A 20063-nucleotide genomic window follows, 5' to 3' on the forward strand; every position below is an offset into this window, starting at 1 on the left:
TGTGTTTGATTCACTCAGATTATTTAATGTTTCAGCTTTGATGGAGCAGATAATCCACTTGTAGAGTTTGATGATTGTGAAATAAAATAGTTCCTGATGTTCAGTCAGAGTGAATGAAATGTTGCTCCATGACTCCATCTAGTGGACTGATAGTAGAAGTACAGCAGCTGCCTCACACTGCTGTCTGACTGCATTCAACTGACACTGATATGAAGCAGAGAAGAAGAGCCAATCAGAGGAGGAGCAGCTGATCTTTTTCCAGCACAGATGATGTAAAGGATGATCAGAGTTGATGTTCAGATGAATGATTTGTGTTTCCTCTGCAGGTGAAGTTAGAAAGTGTGTGTGAGCTGATGTGGATGTGAATTCAGCAGCATGGATCAGTGTGAGGACAGAGAGGAGGGAGTCCCTCCCTCTAAAACCACTCTGTGTGGGAAACATGAGAGCCAGAGCAAAGGTCAGAGGTGAGATCACCATCTCTAACTGTCCATAGCCCTTTTCACACAGCGTTCACACTATATCAGGCCAAAGAAGACGTGGTCATGAAGCTGCTGCTGCTCCTCTTTGGTGCTTCATACAGACTGAACAGAGGCAGCTCAGCATGGTATCAGTGGGTTCTTACAAACAGCAAGTCAGTGTTTCAGAACCAGCCTGTTGGTTAGAGCTCTGGGTTCCAGCAGGACACATCTGGAAAAACTCACCAACTTCCAACACATTTCCTGGATCTTGATGACCAACATGTGTTCAACATTCTTCATCCTAGAAAGAAGGATGGCAGATCAGACATTTATGGAATAATGTTGACATTTATTTTCTGTCTAAATACGACCCATATCAACAGAACCAGCTGTTCACTCTATGGAGGTACTGACTGGGTCTCAAATGGGTCTCTAGAAAATCAGTTCAACTGTAGCAGAACCTCTGGTCCCATGTGGGTCCCAGATTTTACCCAGAACTGTCCTTCATCAAACCTAAATAGACAATTAACATGGAGCCATTAAACTTGTAGACAATTACATCTGGGTCCCATTTTTCAGCCCGGTTCCTGTCCAGATGGGTCCATAATGTAAATGTTAGCTGGTATGTAAACAGAACCTCACAGAGTGTGTTTTAATCATAATGTTTCTGTCAGGATCCATCAGAGACTCAAACCAGAACCAGAACCCAGCTGTGTGTCCTTTAAGAGCGACAGGTCAATGGGTCATCCTATCAACTTCAGATCTCCTGGATCTCCATCCTCAGAGAGGTGAGCTGTATCTAACTGCTGTAACTATGGAAACTGAGTCAGTCTGAAATGGTTTTATTCCATCATGTGTTTAACGTGAGCTCAGCTCTTTTTCTACATTTCTATGTTCATATGTGAAGCGGTGTGTGTTGGATGTTCTCCAGAACCTCAGCAGTGAAAGTGGAAAGAATGGATGTTGTTGGAGGCGTCCTGGATGCTGCTACATCATGTTGAACAGCTCTGATCTGGTTGCTTTTGGACCTCATTGATTAGTCGCCATCATTAAACACTTTTCTCTTGTTAAAGTCAAATATTTAGTTTGGACCGGAGCTCACTCTGATTGGTTCTGAATGGTTCTGCAACATGTTAATGAGCTAACTGGACTGTTTGGTCCCTCTCCCATATTCATAGTGATTGAATCAAATTTAACCTGGAACCAACTGGACTTTGTTTCTCTGTTCCTGAACCGTTTCTTCATGGTATCTGAAAGTCTTCCTCAGTTCTAGTGATGAAGAGTCTCAGATCTTCTCAGCTGTAGTTGGAACAATCACACGTATCTGAACCAGTGACTTGGTGATGTTCCCTCACAGGAGTTCAGAGCTGCAGCGTGTTCTTCAGCTCTTCAACATCTCAATGTTGAAAATCCTGATTTCACTGCAAGGAACCATGTAGAGATATTTCAGCCTCTCACCGACCCCTAGTATGGAACGGTCTCCTCAGTCTGGTGTCTGAGGTTCTGGTAAATCAGACGGTACATTTCTTTAGGAACCAAGAACAGAAACCCAGTTTCCTCCCAGTAAGCTCTCAGATGTTCCCAGTTCTTATTCCAGATAATGGTTCTGATCCATTATCTCCAGAAATCAGCTGCCCCGTTATAATGAAAACACCTTCATATCTTCATTTCTGGAGTGTTGATGCTGATCATGATGTTCTGCTGCTTCCTGGATCCATGTCAGACTAACAGTGGAACCCATTTCCACGACCCACTGGGAAATACCTGTAAAGCCAGTCTGACCCATCCAGACCTGGTTCCTTTGAGCATTGTGAGAGCAGCTCAGCAGGGATGAAAGATTCATGATGATGTTGGTGAGATCTGCTGGAACTCAACCAGAATGAGTTGAAGTGGACCATCAGAGGTTCTGCTAATTCTTAGTGGGATCAGCAGGAACATTAAACTTTTACAGCTACCTGGATCATCTGATTCTCTGCTGACCTCCAGATATCACTTCATGGACCTTTACCTTCTGATTGTCTCTGTGTGGACAGATATAATCTGATCTCACTGGCTTCCAGTGACCTACAGGATCCATTTAAAATACTCAACATCACATCCAGAACAGGACCCTACATGGACCCACATATCTCAGACCTCCTCCAGGTCCACACCACCTTAGATCTAGTCATCAGAACCTGCTGTATGTCCCACACACTGTCCTGAAGACCTGTGTGGACAGAACCTTCACCTCCACTGTTCCCACCAGCATTAGATCTGCTGACAGTTTTAAGTCCCAGTTTAAGACCCACTTTTTAAAGTGTCTACTGGGTGGTTCTGGTGGTTCTGGTCTTCATCCTTTTGTTTCATCTTCCTCTTTTTAACATCTTTGCATCGTGTTCATCTGATGTTCTGTTTTTCTGTTGAAGGACTTTTACTGTGAAGCTCTTGGTGATTTCATCTGTGGAAACTCCTGGATGAATATTTCCTTACTTCCTGATTGTTCCTGGTTCCTCCACAGATTGGACCAGCAGAACTCAGAGGTTTCCAGTGGTCCTTCTGCCCAGCAGCATCAAACCCAGCTGGACTCCATATTCATGGTCTGTACATGTACAACATCTACTTCTCCATCGGTTCTGTTCAGTCATCTCCATGCTGCACTTTGTAGACCAGTGGACTGTCAGTCTGTCCAACATGGTTCTGATGTTTGGCTCCATGATCTCAGTCTGATGTGTCCTTCATATATTGTTCTGTTCCAGCTGCTGGAGGACAACATGGTCACTTTTGTGAAGAACGAGCTGAAGAAGATCCAGAAGGTTCTGAGTCCAGATGACCCAGAATGCTCAGAGAGTCCGAGAGATGATGAGGTGTTGGAAGGTGAGGATGAAGAGCAGAGGAACAGCAGAGAGGCGATGATGAGGATCACCGTGATCTTCTTGAGGAGGATGAAGCAGGAGGAGCTGGCTGACCGTCTGCAGAGCAGTAAGAGGATTTCTACAAAGATTGAACCTGATGGATAAATCACACATTTACTGATGTCTGAAGAGATGGAATCACATTTACTCTAATCATCTCCAGAAGATCATTTTGTTTCCTTCCTGATTTTGTTTTTTGTGTTAATTTAGAATTCTTCTGTCAACAAGAACTTAAATCTGGTCTGAAGAAGAGGTTCCAGTGTGTGTTTGAGGGGATTGCTAAAGCAGGAAGTCCAACCCTTTGAACCAGATCTACACAGAGCTCTACATCACAGAGGGAGGGACTGGAGAGGTCAATGATGAACATGAGGTCAGACAGATTGAAACAGCATCCAGGAAACCACACAGACCAGAAACAACCATCAGACAAGAAGACATCTTTAAAGTCCCACCTGGAAGAGATCAACCAATCAGAACAGTGATGACAAAGGGAGTGGCTGGCATTGGGAAAACAGTCTTAACCCAGAAGTTCATTTTGGACTGGGCTGAAGACAAAGCCCACCAGAACATCCAGTTCATATTTCCATTCACCTTCAGAGAGCTGAATGTGCTGAAAGATAAAAAGTTCAGCTTGGTGGACCTTGTTCATCACTTCTTTAAAGAAACCAAAGAAATCTGCAGCTTTGAACACTTCCAGGTTCTGTTCATCTTTGATGGTCTGGATGAGAGTCGACTTCCTCTGGACTTCCACAACAAGGAGATCCTGACTGATGTTACAGAGTCCACCTCAGTGGATGTTCTGCTGACAAACCTCATCAGGGGGAACCTGCTTCCCTCTGCTCTCCTCTGGATAACCACACGACCTGCAGCAGCCAATCAGATCCCTCCTGAGTGTGTTGGCATGGTGACAGAGGTCAGAGGGTTCACTGACCCACAGAAGGAGCAGTACTTCAGGAAGAGACTCAGAAATAAGAAGCTGACCAGGCAGATCATCTCCCACATGAAGGCATCAAGAAGCCTCCACATCATGTGCCACATCCCAGTCTTCTGCTGGATCACTGCTACGGTTCTGGAGGATGTGTTGGAGACCAGAGAGGGAGGAGAGCTGCCCAACACCCTGACTGAGATGTTCATCCACTTCCTGGTGGTTCAGACCAAAGTCAAGAATGTCAAGTATGATGGAGGATCTGAAACAGATCCACACTGGAGTCCAGAGAGCAGGAAGATGATTGAGTCTCTGGGAAAACTGGCTTTTGATCAGCTGCAGAAAGGAAACCTGATCTTCTATGAATCAGACCTGACAGAGTGTGGCATCGATATCAGAGCAGCCTCAGTTTACTCAGGAGTGTTCACACAGATCTTCAGAGAAGAGAGAGGGCTGTACCAGGACAAGGTGTTCTGCTTCGTCCATCTGAGTGTTCAGGAGTTTCTGGCTGCTCTTCATGTTCATCTGACCTTCATCAATTCTGGGGTCATCTTGATGGAAGAAACACAAACAACATCTAAGGAGCCTAAACTAACGTCTCTTCATCAGAGAACTGTTGACCAGGCCCTACAGAGTCCAAATGGACACCTGGACTTGTTCCTCCGCTTCCTCCTGGGACTTTCACTGCAGACCAATCAGTGTCTCCTACAAGGTCTGCTGACACAGACAGGCAGTAACTCTCAGACCAATCAGGAAACAGTTCAGTACATCAAGGAGAAGATCAGTGAGAATGTGTCTGCAGAGAAAAGCATCAATCTGTTCCACTGTCTGAATGAACTGAAGGATCGTTCTCTAGTGGAGGAGATCCAACAGTTTCTGAGTTCAGGACGTCTCTCCACAGATAAACTGTCTCCTGCTCAGTGGTCAGCTCTGGTCTTCATCTTAGTGTCATCAGGAGAAGATCTGGATGTGTTTGACCTGAAGAAATACTCTGCTTCAGAGGAGGTTCTTCTGAGGCTGCTGCCAGTGGTTAAAGCCTCCAACAAAGCTCTGTAAGGACACAGATTGTTACTGCATTTATTTCTGATAGTGAGAAATCTGCTGATGATGAGGTAAATATTGATTCATGTTGTTTTAGTTTATTTATAAAGAACCAGTTCACAACCAAAGGCAACATGAAGACGTGTAAAATAAGACGGTTCCATCAATCTTTCCAAGGAGAACATTGGTGACAGTAAAGAAATAAACACAATTCTTGATTGTTTAATACCAGATTTTTCTCCATGTCTCCTCAGACTGAGTGGCTGTAACCTCTCAGAGAGAAGCTGTGGAGCTCTGTCCTCAGTTCTCAGCTCCCAGTCCTCCAGTCTCACAGAACTGGACCTGAGTAACAACAACCTGCAGGATTCAGGAGTGAAGCTTCTATCTGCTGGACTGGAGAGTCCAAACTGTAAACTAGAAACTCTCAGGTAAATGTTCTCAATCCTGTAGAAACCAGATTTCTGTCCATTAGCTGCTATCAAAGATGATGGAAATATTATTTCAATAATAGATTTGTCAACTTTTCTTGTCTGACCTTTATTCACTATGAATACAAACCACTGCTTTATTCGTCTTCATTTCTTGACTTCATTAATGAGATTAAATCTATCTAAACACCAGAACAATGGTTCTACTGGGACCACCAGTTTATCTATGGTACTTTAGGTCCAGCTTGAAGAAAGCTTAAAGCCAGCTCCTTCAGAGTTGGTGTCAGTTTTCAGAGTTTCCATCCCAGTGGAGCTCTAGTTAGGATTCATCTGTTTAAATGTGTCAAATGTTACATACAGAACAAATAAAGTTTGATTTAGATTTTATTTTATTAACCAGTTCAGCACCAGTTTCTTGGGTATTTCCTCCTGAAAATGATCAGTTCAGAACTTGGGTTCTACCTCAACGTTCTCATGTTCTCATCATGTGTGTTGAATTGTGTGTCTGCAGCTTGTCAGGCTGTCTGATCTCAGAGGAAGGCTGTGCTTCTCTGGCCTCAGCTCTGAGTTCCAACCCATCCCATCTGAAAGAGTTGGACCTGAGCTACAATCATCCAGGAGTGAAGCTGCTGTCGGCTGGACTGAAGGATCCACAATGGAGACTGGAAGCTCTCAGGTATGGACAGGGGTGAAAGTGAGCCAGTACGGTCCGGTACTGCGTACCAATAAAAGATTCTGCACCAGTACACAGTACCGAGAAGAAGGACGAACGGCTGTCTGCTATGAAGCTGTTATCCAGAACCAGTTACGGCTGCAAAAATTCACGAGCACACAAAGAAGATCAGATCATAAATATAAATATAGCTTTTTTCCCCTCATTCCAGATAGTTTCTGAACTGTTCTGCTATGCTGGAGCTTCAATGCTCTTGCTTTGCTTCTCTCTCCTCGTAGCTCGAGGTTTTAATGAACGGCCAGCCTTTAAAACGAGCACCGCTACGTTTATTGTCTGTCTGCTCGCTGCTAAATACCCCAGTTAAAAGCAAAGGGAGAGAAACTAGTTGTGTTTCATGTTATTTTGCTGAATTACAACAACACAGTACAGCTCGAAAACATCGCTTATGACCAGAGATTTCACATACGATACACGAGAACGCATGCGCGCTTACCTCCAAAACAGAACAGTTGCCAAGGAAATCAGTGCGTTCGATTTAATGGACTGGGAGATTTTACACAGGTGGTGCACAGACATAAAAAACCGCAGCTTGCATTAGGACAGGACGAACAATAAATCACTTACCATCTACAGGCTTTTAAATAAAAACCGTGAAAACAACCAAACTGTGACATTTTTTATTTAAATGAAATCAAAACTTGACCACAATGCAGAGAACAATAACTTATTTGTTCAAAAGAAAAGACGGAAACTGAAGATGAAAAGTTGTGCATCAGAAAATGGTTTATCATCGTTTCATACATGGCAGTTCTCTAACAATTGAAATATATATAAATATTCTACATTGTCAAATGATTCTAATTCGTTCTGGATCAGCTGCAACTGTCTGATCGACTTTTTAGTCAAACTTGTGACACCGTTGCAGTAATCAATTTGACTAAAGACAAACAAATAGATGTGTTTTTCAAGATCCTGCTGGGACATGAGTCCTTTAGGTGATAGAGGGCCTACTGAGTAATTGTGCATCTGAAGGTTCAGGTATGAGTCACTACACCCATATTTCGGGCCTGATCAGTGGTTTCTGGCTCTAGTAACTGAAGCTGTGTGCTGAGTCCTAATTGCTCCCCCTTTGGTCAAAAAATTATTACTTCTGTTTTACTTTTATTTAACTGAAGAAAATTATGGCACATTTGTCTATGCATCTAGCCAACACTAGAATGGTTTCATAGTCACATGGTGACATTGTAATGTAGAGCTGTGTATCATCTGCGTAGTTATGGTAACTTCTCTTGTTGTTTGTTATGGTCTTAGCTAGGAGGAGCATGTAGATATTGAAAAAGGGTCCTAGGATGGCACCTTGGGGAACCCCACATGTGATTTTTGTCAACCCTGATGTTTGTCAACTCTGAAGTTACCTATTGACACAAAAATGTTGAAACAAAGCTTTTTCAATAATCTTACCAATAAATGGGATATTTGAGATGGGCCTTCAATTTAGCAATGGCAATTCATCTTAATTATTCTTTTTTAGCGGTTTGATAGTTGCTGTTCTGACAGCCAGAGTACTTCCAGTTCAATGCTGTACACATAAACCTACCTCCATGCACCAATTCTGTTTTGAGTAACATCCTCAGACCTGAGAGGTGGCCAGCCGAGTGTTTCCGGTGGGAACGGCCCACTGTCAGTTTAGGAGGATGCATACCAGTGATCTTCTGACAGCTCATCTAGCACTCAAGCAGGAAGTTGTTTTTTCTCCCTCTTTTTTGGACTAAACTGAGCCATGAGCTATTTAAGTTAAATAACAGATTATTATTGTATGAACATTATTTTTGTGTGTCAATACATTTGAGGTTGGTGAAAGAAAGTTTTTTGGGGGTTATTTCATAAATGATTAGGGTGTTGAGCACTGGCATGTGTTTACATCCTTTGTGAGGTTTATGTGTTTCAAGGGAAAAACATTATTTCATAATAATATGGAGAGAGACTTGACTGGCCCCTAGACCTTGATTATATGTTACCGTCACATAAAAAAGTGGTATCCCAGATGGGACTCATTAATTAATATTCATTAATTCATCTTATATACTGCTTATTCCATAGTGGGTCACGGGGGAGCTGATGCCTATCTCCAGCAGTCTACTGGCCAGAGGCACGGTACACCCTGGACAGATCTCCAAGAGCTTGCTGCACCTGTAAACCCCAAAAATGTTGCCCCTAGAAACAGAAAAAATGGATGAAAGAACAGAGGCAGTGGGTTCCTTCAACTCACTAAATATTGCTGATCAGGATATTCTGGAACAGTTTAAAAATTGGACCAACACCACTAGCAGCAGCTGCTAAAAACAAGCATTGAATATATGGAGAAAAAAAAGCTTCTGAAATGGAACAAATGGACACAAAACTGACTGAGTCACTTCTGAAGCAGCATAAACAACTTGTTAAACGTGGATAAACAAGTGGAGTATTTAAAAATATAGGTTGATGCTTCACTTGGATGGAGGTTAAAAGAGCAGTATGCTGAAGTTATCACAAAATTCATACCTAGTGTCATCCAACCAGTGAAGGAGGATCTTTCTCTCTATCTTGACGTTCCATGACTTAAGAAATTCAAAAGACAAGGACAACCACTGGACATACAGGTGTGCAAACCTATTCAAATGACATACTCGGAGATGCACTTGTTTCAGCAGGCAGAAACATCAGTTCAGTGACCGCCCTTTTTTTGATGTGTTCCACCCTGCCGGGGTCAATACAGGTTGTCTGGAACATGGGATCCATTAGTGAGGCCATGTCTAAGAGCTCATCCTGCACATTGTTGCTGTATTTATCATTAAGGTACTGCTGTATGGTTTTACATACATGATGAATCATGATGTATGTATGTGCATTTTGTATAAATATGTATTATTTGATTAAAATACATTAAATACATCCCTGGCCGAGGGCTCCGCCAGACGTTCCCAGCAGACCCTCACTATGCGCTTGGGCCTGCCAAGTCTGTCCGGCTTTCTCCTCCTCCAGCGGATCCAACTCACCACCAGGTGGTGATCAGTGGACAGCTCAGCCCCTCTCTTCACCCGAGTGGCCAAAACATGCGGCCGAAGGTCTGATGATACGACAACAAACTTGATCATCGACCTCCTGCCTAGAGTGTCCTGGTGCCAAGTGCACTGATGGACACCCTTATGTTTGAACATGGTGTTCATAGTGGACAATCCGTGACTAGCACAGAACTCCAATAACAAAACACCACTCGGATTCAGATTGGGGAGGCCATTCCTCTCGATAACGCCTCTATAGACCAGCTCTATAGCCTCTACAGGGTGCTCGAGGGTTCATGGGAGTTTGCCCAACCGGTTCACATGTGTTTTGTGGACCTGGAGAAGGCATTCAACTCTGTTCCTCGTGATGCCCTGTGGGGGTTGCTCCAGGAGTATGGAATCGGGGGCCCTTTATTAGGGGCCATCCGGTCCCTGTACGAGCGGAGCAGGAGTTTGGTCCGCATTGCCGGCACTAAGTCGGACCTGTTCCCGGTGCATGTTGGACTCCGGCAGGGCTGCCCTTTGTCACCGGTCCTGTTCATAACTTTTACGGACAGGATTTCTAGACGCAGCCAAGGGCCGGAGGGGGTCTGGTGGAGGGGGTCTGGTTTGGGGACCAGTGGATTTCGTCTCTTCTTTTTGCAGATGACGTGGTCCTGCTGGCCCCCTCTAGCCAAGACCTACAGCATGCGCTGTGGCAGTTCGCAGCCGAGTGTGAAGCGGCTGGGATGAAGATCAGCTCCTCCAAGTCCATGGCCATGGTTCTCGACCGGAAAAGGGTGGCTTGTCCTCTTCAGGTTGGAGGGGAGTTCCTGCCTCAAGTGGAGGAGTTTAAGTATCTCGGGGTCTTGTTCACGAGTGAGGGAAGAATGGAGCGGGAGATCGACAGACGGATCGGTGCGGCTGCCACAGTAATGGGGGCGCTGTGCCGGTCCGTTGTGGTGAAGAGAGAGCTGAGCCGAAAAGCGAAGCTCTCAATTTACCGGTCGGTCTACGTTCCTACCCTCACCTATGGCCATGAACTTTGGGTCATGACCGAAAGAACGAGATCCCGGATACAAGCGGCTGAGATAGGGTGAGGAGCTCGGAGTAGAGCCGCTGCTCCTCCACATCGAGAGGAGCCAGTTGAGGTGGCTCAGGCATCTATACCGGATGCCTCCTGGACGCCTTCCTCGGGAGGTGTTCCAGGCACGTCCCACCGGGAGGAGGCCCAGGGGACGGCCCAGGACACGCTGGAGGGACTATGTCTCTCGGCTGGCCTGGGAACGCCTTGGGTTCCCCCCGGTGGAGTTGGAGGAGGTGTCTGGGGAGAGGGACGTCTGGGCGTCTCTGCTGAGTCTGCTGCCCCCGCAACCCGGTCCCGGATAAGCGGAAGACGACGAGACGAGAAATACATTAATTACTTATGCATTAAGTGCAATGTGTATTTTCTGTGGGAAAATGTCCAGGAATGCATGTCAAATGACAAAAAATAGGCTGTGTATGACATGCATATAAAATAAAAAATAAGATTGACTCTATATATAGATTCCATTCTTACCTCTGGCATTATGTAGTTTACGTCCAAAGCACTGGAGGTTTGGCCACCTTTCAGAGCTTTAATAATGTTGGTGCCGCTGTCTGTTGTCATACAGATGAGTCGGTCTTTGGAAAGGTTCCAGGAGTTCAGAGCGTCTTTTAACCCCTCTGCAATAACCTGACTTTTGTTATCATCAGTAACGTAAGCTGTTTGCAAGCAGACACTTCGTAGAGCCCAGTCATCATCGACAAAATGTGCAGTCAAACTCATATATGGCTCCATTGTCCAACTGGACCACAAGTTTGTAAAAACGTACAGCTCTCTCGCAATCCTTTCATGTGTGCAGTTGTACAAGTGGGGCAAAGCAACTTCGGCAAAAATATTTCTGGCTAGGTAGTACATACCTGGCGTCTAAAGTTTTCAGTAGGTGAATGAAGCCAGACTTTTCCACTGTATAAATTGGCACAGTATCTTTGGAAATTAACTACGCGACAGCATCCGTGATTGCCTCTATCTTTTCGTAGGGAATACAGTTTGAAAATTATTATCTTAAGGTGGTCTCTTGGCAGGGATTTCTGTTCTGTTGTCCTGAGCTTTTCATAGAGAGCAACATTCTCCCACTCCACAAGTGCTTCTGTTTCAAGTGTTGAAAGTGTAGTACTTCCACCTTTAGTAGCAACAGCCTTTAAACAGATTTTAGAACGTACTGTGTAATGCTCCAAGTCTGTGGTCGTGAAATCGAACCAGTTCCATATAAAAACAAATACCTGTTTTCCTCCCACAGTCCAAAGACATGCCTCTTATGCTAATTGGTCTCTCTAAATTTCCCTTAGGTGCGTGAATGAGTGTGTTGTTGGTTGTTTGTGTGTTTTCCTGCGATAGACTGGCAACCTGTCCAGGGTGTACCCTGCCTCTCGCCCATAGACTGCTGGAGATAGACACCAGGTTCCCCGTGACCCACTATGGAAGAAGTGGTAGAAAATGAATGACTGATGACTGAGTGACTGACATTTATTTCTTTTCATCTCTGAGCTTGAAATGTCCCCAGATTTGATATCAGAAAAAGACTAAAACAATAACTGAAACTAATAAAAACTAAACTGAAACTAAGCATTTTCAAAAAATAAAAGCTAAACTAGACTAGCAAACTAATGCTAAAAACTAATTAAAACTAAAATGGAATTGACAAAACTAAATGAAAATAAAAACTAATGAAAGTTGCAAAACTATTAAAACCTTGTGGGGGACTCTATTTAGTCATTAGCAATAATCAGGCAACTTCTGAAGGCAATTGGTTGCACTAAACGGGGCTGAATTCTTTTGCACACTGCACTTTTCAGTTTTTTTGTTAAAAATGTTTTAAATCATGTATAATATTTCCACTTCACAATTGTATACCAGTTTGTGTTGGTCTTTCACGTTAAATTCCAATAAAATATTTTTATATTTATGTTTGTGGTTGTAATGTGACAATATGTGGAAACGTTCAAGGGGTATGAATACTTGTTCAAGAGGTATGAAAGCCACTGTATACTCCTTATGAGTGCTCTGAGAATGAATTTGAGTACCTCAACGGAGTGGCCTTATATACAGGACAATTTTGGTATATATACAGGTCTAGGTTTGCTAATCATTTAAAGCATTTTTGCTCTGATAATGGCCTCTCACTCTCCAATGAAATACTCCTGCCAAGGACAGCTGCAGCTACATTAGTGAAACGTGGAACACCACCTTCTGGTTAGATCGTTGGATCTGTACCAGTGATTCTCATGATGCCATTGAAGGAATTAGAATTAATTATGAGTTTTTCACATATGATTTTGTGCCCCTTTCATTTAATATAAATATGGGCAATGTGCCATCTCTTAGATCTGTAAAATATGATATACCTGAAGAAAGAATTAGGTGGTCGACCTTAATGAAAGATGATATTTGTATATATTTCACCCATTGTGAGACCAGGCTGAGTGACATTGACCTGCCTATAAATGCTGTAACTTGCAATGATCTTAACTGTCAGAATTTGCTATATAGAGCTGAATTGCGCTCATTGTATGACAAAATTGTGGACTCTTTACTCAGTGTCAAGTAGACATCTGTGTAAGAACAAGCAATACAAAGATAAATCAGGCTGGAATGAGTATGTGGAGGAGACTCATGCAGAGGCAAGAAGGGCCTTTAAAGCCTAGGTTGAATCAGGCAGACCCAGGTGTGGTCCTTTATTTGTGTATATGAAAAAGCAAATTCAAACTTTAAATATGCTCTACAGTTTGTTAAGAGAAATGAGAATACCCTCAGGGCTGATTCTCTGGCAAGAAAAAAAAGCAATAGTCCTACAGATGTTTGGAAAGAAATGGAAACAATGAATGGTAATAAAACCTACTTACCAACACATATTGATGGTGTAAGCAGAGCCGAGCAGATTGTGGCAGAAACATTACCGTGACATTTTCAATGCGGTTAACAATAATTCGTTTATTATTGGCAATATTGATAAGAATGAAAATGTGATTGTGTCTCCACAAGACGTCTATGAGATTGTGATTAAGCTAGATAACAAAAAGCCATGTGGTCCATGTGGGATGAGCTATTGTGTCTATACATTTAGGTTGATACACATTCAATCATAAGGGTTCGCTAAAGGCACCAAAAGTTTATGTCTGCATAACGGATTGATAGATTGACATAACCAAGCATAATTTGAAGTATTTTGAGCATATGTTCCAACTTGGAACATATGGTCAAGACCTTGGCCTGAGGACATACTTTTAATATGATTAAGAAGTGGGCGTGGCTTATATATATCTCACAATTTCACCTTTGAACTGAATTTGAAATATTTTGTTGGGGAAGTCACAGATCACATGCAGAATTGTGCTACCTAGGTACATAAAAAAATGTCACCACTAGATGGCGTTGTAAAATGCCTTTCAGAAAACTGCTGTATGCAGGGACTAATTCTCATTCTAAATCATGTGAGTTTTGAAAAAAAATGGTAGAGTTATGCAAATTAGCAACAATGTTGCGTAATATGCTAAACCTATTTTCGGTAATTCCTCCTTAGGGCCGAGGCCAATAGAAGCGAAACTGGGCCTGGTGAGACTGCGGACGTAGCCATTTTTTGTGGCCCAACTTGAAAATAGATTAAGATGTATGAATAGTTTTCATACCAGTAATACATAAGGTCACACTGAAGGTACAGTATAAAAAGAGGAGCATTATAGCATTAGCCGAAATGCTCCACTTGTGAAAGTAAATCTGTTGGGAAAAAAGTGAGCTCCTATTCTTAGTGGGGCGGGGCTTTGATCTGAGCATATGACCAAATAAGATCGTTGAGCACCTAAAATGGATCAATCATACCAAGTTTGGTATAATTCTGCCTTTATATGTAAAAGTTACCTCGTTTGGAATTTTTAGGTGAGAAGGCGAAGTTTGACCTTGCCCTGCCGCCTTGACATGACAACTCATGATTTTGATAACTTTAATCCCCCATGCCTTAGGGGAATACTGACCAAATTTGACGCTAATGGCTCATAATCGCTACAAGGAGTTCAACATGTATGAAATGTCAGAAAAAGCTCAAAAATGACCCGTTGATCCAAAATGGCTGACTTCCTGTTGGTTTTGGGACATACATCCACAAAACCTTTTTTCTTGTTTTGGAGGGTTCTACCTGTACCAAATTTCTACGTTATATTGGATGGCCTCTGTCAGTTAGAGGGCTTTGCTGAGCTGTTTAGCCAGGCCCTTTTTTAAATTCCATTAAAATATTGAAATATTACTAGGGGAACAATTTTGAACAAAGTTTGGTGAGTTTTCGTATATGTTTATTCCCCGAAAAAGCCAATTAATTTCTCAAGAAAATAATTTGAATAAAAAAAACATTTGAATTACTGTTAGGCCTAATTAAAGATCCAAGGGTCTTTAGTGGTGCTAAATAGGTACTCTATGAATAGATATGTGAAAGAGAAGTTCTTCAGTTAGATTTACATGATCATACACAGAGAATAAAAAGATTTTTTAAAACAATGTTGTATGGAGCTCCGAACCAATCCGTAACCAGAAACAAAGAGAATATTAAAGTTGCAAGCAAACAAAATCTCTGGGAGGAGAGAAACGGCAAAAATGGGGTCAAAATCGCAAATTCAATCCAAAATGGACAATTTTCTGAAGGGTTTGGACTAAGCCTCCAAGAGTCTTTTTTGTAGATACTGAGAAGTTACACATGTGAACCGAATTTAATAATTCTTGGTCAAACCAGGCCTGGTGCTTTTTTTTGTTATCTTCTAAAGGGACACTTTTAGAACGGCCACATCCACCAAATATTTTGCTGGATATGTTTTGGGGGCTGGACTAATATCGATCATATTGAATTTGGTTTAGAGCAGATGATTTAGAAATTAGAGCTAAATGTATGGCTGCAATGTGACATCGCACTTTGCCACGCTGCCTCAGCCACACCCCAGAGTACAGGTCCTTCTCAAAATATTAGCATATTGTGATAAAGTTCATTATTTTCCATAATGTCATGATGAAAATGTAACATTCATATATTTTAGATTCATTGCACACTAACTGAAATATTTCAGGTCTTTTATTGTCTTAATACGGATGATTTTGGCATACAGCTCATGAAAACCCAAAATTCCTATCTCACAAAATTAGCATATCATTAAAAGGGTCTCTAAACGAGCTATGAACCTAATCATCTGAATCAACGAGTTAACTCTAAACACCTGCAAAAGATTCCTGAGGCCTTTAAAACTCCCATCCTGGTTCATCACACAAAACCCCAATCATGGGTAAGACTGCCGACCTGACTGCTGTCCAGAAGGCCACTATTGACACCCTCAAGCAAGAGGGTAAGACACAGAAAGAAATTTCTGAACGAATACGCTGTTCCCAGAGTGCTGTATCAAGGCACCTCAGTGGGAAGTCTGTGGGAAGAAAAAAGTGTGGCAGAAAACGCTGCACAACGAGAAGAGGTGACCGGACCCTGAGGAAGATTGTGGAGAAGGGCCGATTCCGGACCTTGGGGGACCTGCGGAAGCAGTGGACTGAGTCTGGAGTAGAAACATCCAGAGCCACCGTGCACAGGCGTGTGCAGGAAATGGGCTACAGGTGCCGCATTCCCCAGACCTGGGCTACAGAGAAGCAGCACTGGACTGTTGCTCAGTGGTCCAAAGTACTTTTTTCGGATGAAAGCAAATTCTGCATGTCATTCGGAAATCAAGGTGCCAGAGTCTGGAGGAAGACTGGGGAGAAGGAAATGACAAAATGCCAGAAGTCCAGTGTCAAGTACCCACAGTCAGTGATGGTCTGGGGTGCCGTGTCAGCTGCTGGTGTTGGTCCACTGTGTTTTATCAAGGGCAGGGTCAATGCAGCTAGCTATCAGGAGATTTTGGAGCACTTCATGCTTCCATCTGCTGAAAAGCTTTATGGAGATGAAGATTTCATTTTTCAGCACGACCTGGTACCTGCTCACAGTGCCAAACCACTGGTAAATGGTTTACTGACCATGGTATCACTGTGCTCAATTGGCCTGCCAACTCTCCTGACCTGAACCCCATAGAGAATCTGTGGGATATTGTGAAGAGAACGTTGAGAGACTCAAGACCCAACACTCTGGATGAGCTAAAGGCCGCTATCGAAGCATCCTGGGCCTCCATAAGACCTCAGCAGTGCCACAGGCTGATTGCCTCCATGCCACGCCGCATTGAAGCAGTCATTTCTGCCAAAGGATTCCCGACCAAGTATTGAGTGCATAACTGTACATGATTATTTGAAGATTGACGTTTTTTGTATTAAAAACACTTTTCTTTTATTGGTCGGATGAAATATGCTAATATTGTGAGATAGGAATTTTGGGTTTTCATGAGCTGTATGCCACAATCATCCGTATTAAGACAATAAAAGACCTGAAATATTTCAGTTAATGTGCAATGAATCTAAAATATATGAATGTTAAATTTTCATCATGACATTATGGAAAATAATGAACTTTATCATAATATGCTAATATTTTGAGAAGGACCTGTACACTGCTGGCTCCTCATGATACAGACAGAAAACACCTGCAACCTTTAACCTTTAATAATGAACACTCATTGGGTTATAATACTAGAGGCTATTGTTAAGGTTTTTTCTATCAAAAGCATAACTAAAACTCCTAATTAAAATCAATCTATAAGCAGCAAAGCCAATTGAGTCTAAGATAGCATTAAACGCTATATTTAGGCTATCACTTTCAGTGTCAACATGAATGTTAAAATCCCCCACTATAATAACCTTATCTGTATTTAACACTAAATCAGATAAAAGGTCTGAAAACTGATCTAAAAATTGAGAGTAAGGACCTGATGTACGGTACAAAACAACAAAGAGGTTTTAGAGCTTTGCAATTTGGATGAGGAAAACTAAGGATTAAATATTCAAAAGACTTGTAGCTATTGATTGGTCTGAGACTAATCAATAAATCAGACTGAAAGATGGTTGCTACTCCTCCTCCTCTCCCAGTATTTCGAGGAATGTGAAAATTTAAATAATTTTTAGGAGTTGACTCATTTATAGTAACATAATCCTCTTGCTGCAGCCAGGTTTCTGTGAGGCAAAATAAATCAATCTGATTGTCACAAATCAGGTCACTAACTAGCAATGTCTTTGAAGAGAGAGATCTTATGTTCAGTAAGCCACATTTAATTGTTTTATTTTTCTTTTCAGTCTGAGTTGTGTTTATTTTTATTAGATTTTCCTGATTTCCTCCTTTTAGATTATTTTTTAATCTATTCAATTTTGGCCGTGGGCGAGACACTGTCTTAATAGGGTAATGGGTGGGTGGCAGTACAGAAGCTGCAGAGAAGAGTGTTAAACTACGACCCTGCTTCCTGGTCTGAACCCTGGGTGGTCAGAGTTCTGGAGAACTAATAAATTCGGTCAGATTCCTAGAAAGAAGAGCTGCTCCATCCAAAGTGGGATGGATGCCGTCTCTCCGGATCAGACCAGGTTTTCCCCAAAATGTTCGCCAGTTATCAATGTAACCCACGTTGTTTTCTGGACACCATCTAGACAGCCAGCGGTTGAATGACAGCATGCAGCTAAACATGTCGTCACTGGTCAGATCGGGGAGGGGACCAGAGAAAATGACGGAGTTTGACATTGTTTTGGCAAACTTACACACCGAAGCAACACTAACTTTGGTGACCTCTGATTGACGTAACCGGGTGTCATTACCACCAGTGTGAATAACAATCTTACTGTATTTACGCTGATCCTTAGCCAGCAGTTTCAGGTAGGATTTGATGTCGCCCGTTCTGGCCCCTGGCAGACATTTGACTATGGTCGCTGGTGTCTCTAGGGCCAACTTTCTGACTATGGAGCTGCCAATTACCAGAGTTGGCTTCTCAGCGGGTGTGTCACTGAGCAGGGAAAATCTGTTAGAAATGCAGACGGGTTGGTGGTGACCTGTGGGCTGGGATCTAGAACTATGCTTTCTACGTACCGTCACCCAGCCGGCCTGAGGCCCCGGCTGCGCGGGTTCTGCTGGAGGACTGCTACGGGCGCCCAGTAGGAGAGGTGGACAGTAGCAGGACAGAGTGGAGCTGTCTCCCTGACTGTTTAAGAACATGGAGAAACAGCTGAAGCAGAAAACAAAGTAAGGTTCAAATTACAGCGCAGACAAGGTCCAGAAGTATGACTTTGATAAAGTCACCTGTAGCGGACCACTGGGAGGTGGTGGAGGAGGACACCACGGGATAGAGGTCCATCTTTTTCTTAAGCAAATATGTTGTTTATCTAATAATATGTTTTACACATTTTATTTTAAATAAGTCATTATGATTACTATAACTATAATTTTTTCATGAGCCTGAATTGTTTTGGTGCCACACGCACAGTGCTGATGTGCGTGGGCGGAGCGCTGGGTCTGACAGTCAGACCAGTTTGGCCAGTTACTGCAGCAAGAAGCAACCAGCAACTCCTCATGACACCATTTTGAAACATTTTCATCAGAACTTCTGTCCGTTCTCATGAAGACTTCATGACCTGCCTCTGATATCACTGCAGACCTTCTACTTTCTGGGTTCTGCTTCTCTGAAAGAATAAACTACAAACCAGGTGACCTATGATGTCATCAGCTACGCAGCAGTCCTCTCATTTACTTTCAGTTTGAGTTAACCTGTTCAGGTGAGTCCGGCTCTATCGTGGGTGTTTGACCTCAGTCTGTAGTTCAGATCTTCTTTGGACCGTTTGAACAAACTGTAAGTTTGCTTTCTTTCATACTAGAACTTTGTCTTCAGGAACCTTCCTGTTTGTTTCTGCTCTCTGATGTTTAGAGAAAATGTTCACTTCTTATTTCAGCTCAAAGTTTGATCTCTGCTGTTTGAAGACTAATCTACAAGAGAAAATGATGATAGTGTCTGAATCTAAATTATTTCATCAATAGAGTCAAACATCATGTTTGCAGTTTGTTTTCTTGTTAAATTAGACGGAAACATTTTTATTTCCTGGATCTAAACCATCGTCTGTGGTTCTGCAGCTCCTTCAGTCTTTCCAGTCAAACTGGAATTTCTTCATTCCTTCATCATCATCCTTTTGTTTGTGTTTGTTCTCAAACATTTTCTCTGCTTCCAGATTTTACATTTGATTTAGTTTTAGTCTGTTTTTCATGGTAATAAAAGGAGAAAAAATACTTTAATCTACTTTATTAAACTTCTCCCAGCAGCTGAGATCTAAGATGTGTCTCTGATTGTATTTCCTGATCTAAAGTCCTCTGAACACTGATGGTCCTCTGCTGCTTCATCTATCAGCTGAGATGGTTTCACATGTTGAACTGAGTCAATATGATGGACTGAAGCTTCCAGAGTGAATCAGTGAATGAAATGTTGCTCCATGACTCCATCTAGTGGACTGATAGTAGAAGTACAGCAGCTGCCTCACACTGCTGTCTGACTGCATTCAACTGACACTGATATGAAGCAGAGAAGAAGAGCCAATCAGAGGAGGAGCAGCTGATCTTTTTCCAGCACAGATGATGTAAAGGATGATCAGAGTTGATGTTCAGATGAATGATTTGTGTTTCCTCTGCAG

The 20063-nt window shown here is 42.6% G+C and overlaps 1 long non-coding RNA gene and 1 pseudogene across 1 annotated transcript; one reads left to right on the forward strand and one right to left on the reverse strand.

The window, feature by feature from the left end:
- On the reverse strand, positions 1–1853 carry LOC124858925. Its single transcript, XR_007035973.1, has 2 exons — positions 1656–1853; positions 1–759 (listed from the first exon to the last, which is right to left on the reverse strand). It is a non-coding gene; the product is annotated as an uncharacterized LOC124858925 (long non-coding RNA).
- Positions 1854–3100: 1247 nt separating this feature from the next.
- On the forward strand, positions 3101–5333 carry LOC124858901 (annotated as a pseudogene).
- Positions 5334–20063: the final 14730 nt, after the last annotated feature.

This window comes from Girardinichthys multiradiatus, chromosome 22 (assembly GCF_021462225.1).
Source record: "Girardinichthys multiradiatus isolate DD_20200921_A chromosome 22, DD_fGirMul_XY1, whole genome shotgun sequence".
Classification (NCBI taxonomy): domain Eukaryota; kingdom Metazoa; phylum Chordata; class Actinopteri; order Cyprinodontiformes; family Goodeidae; genus Girardinichthys; species Girardinichthys multiradiatus.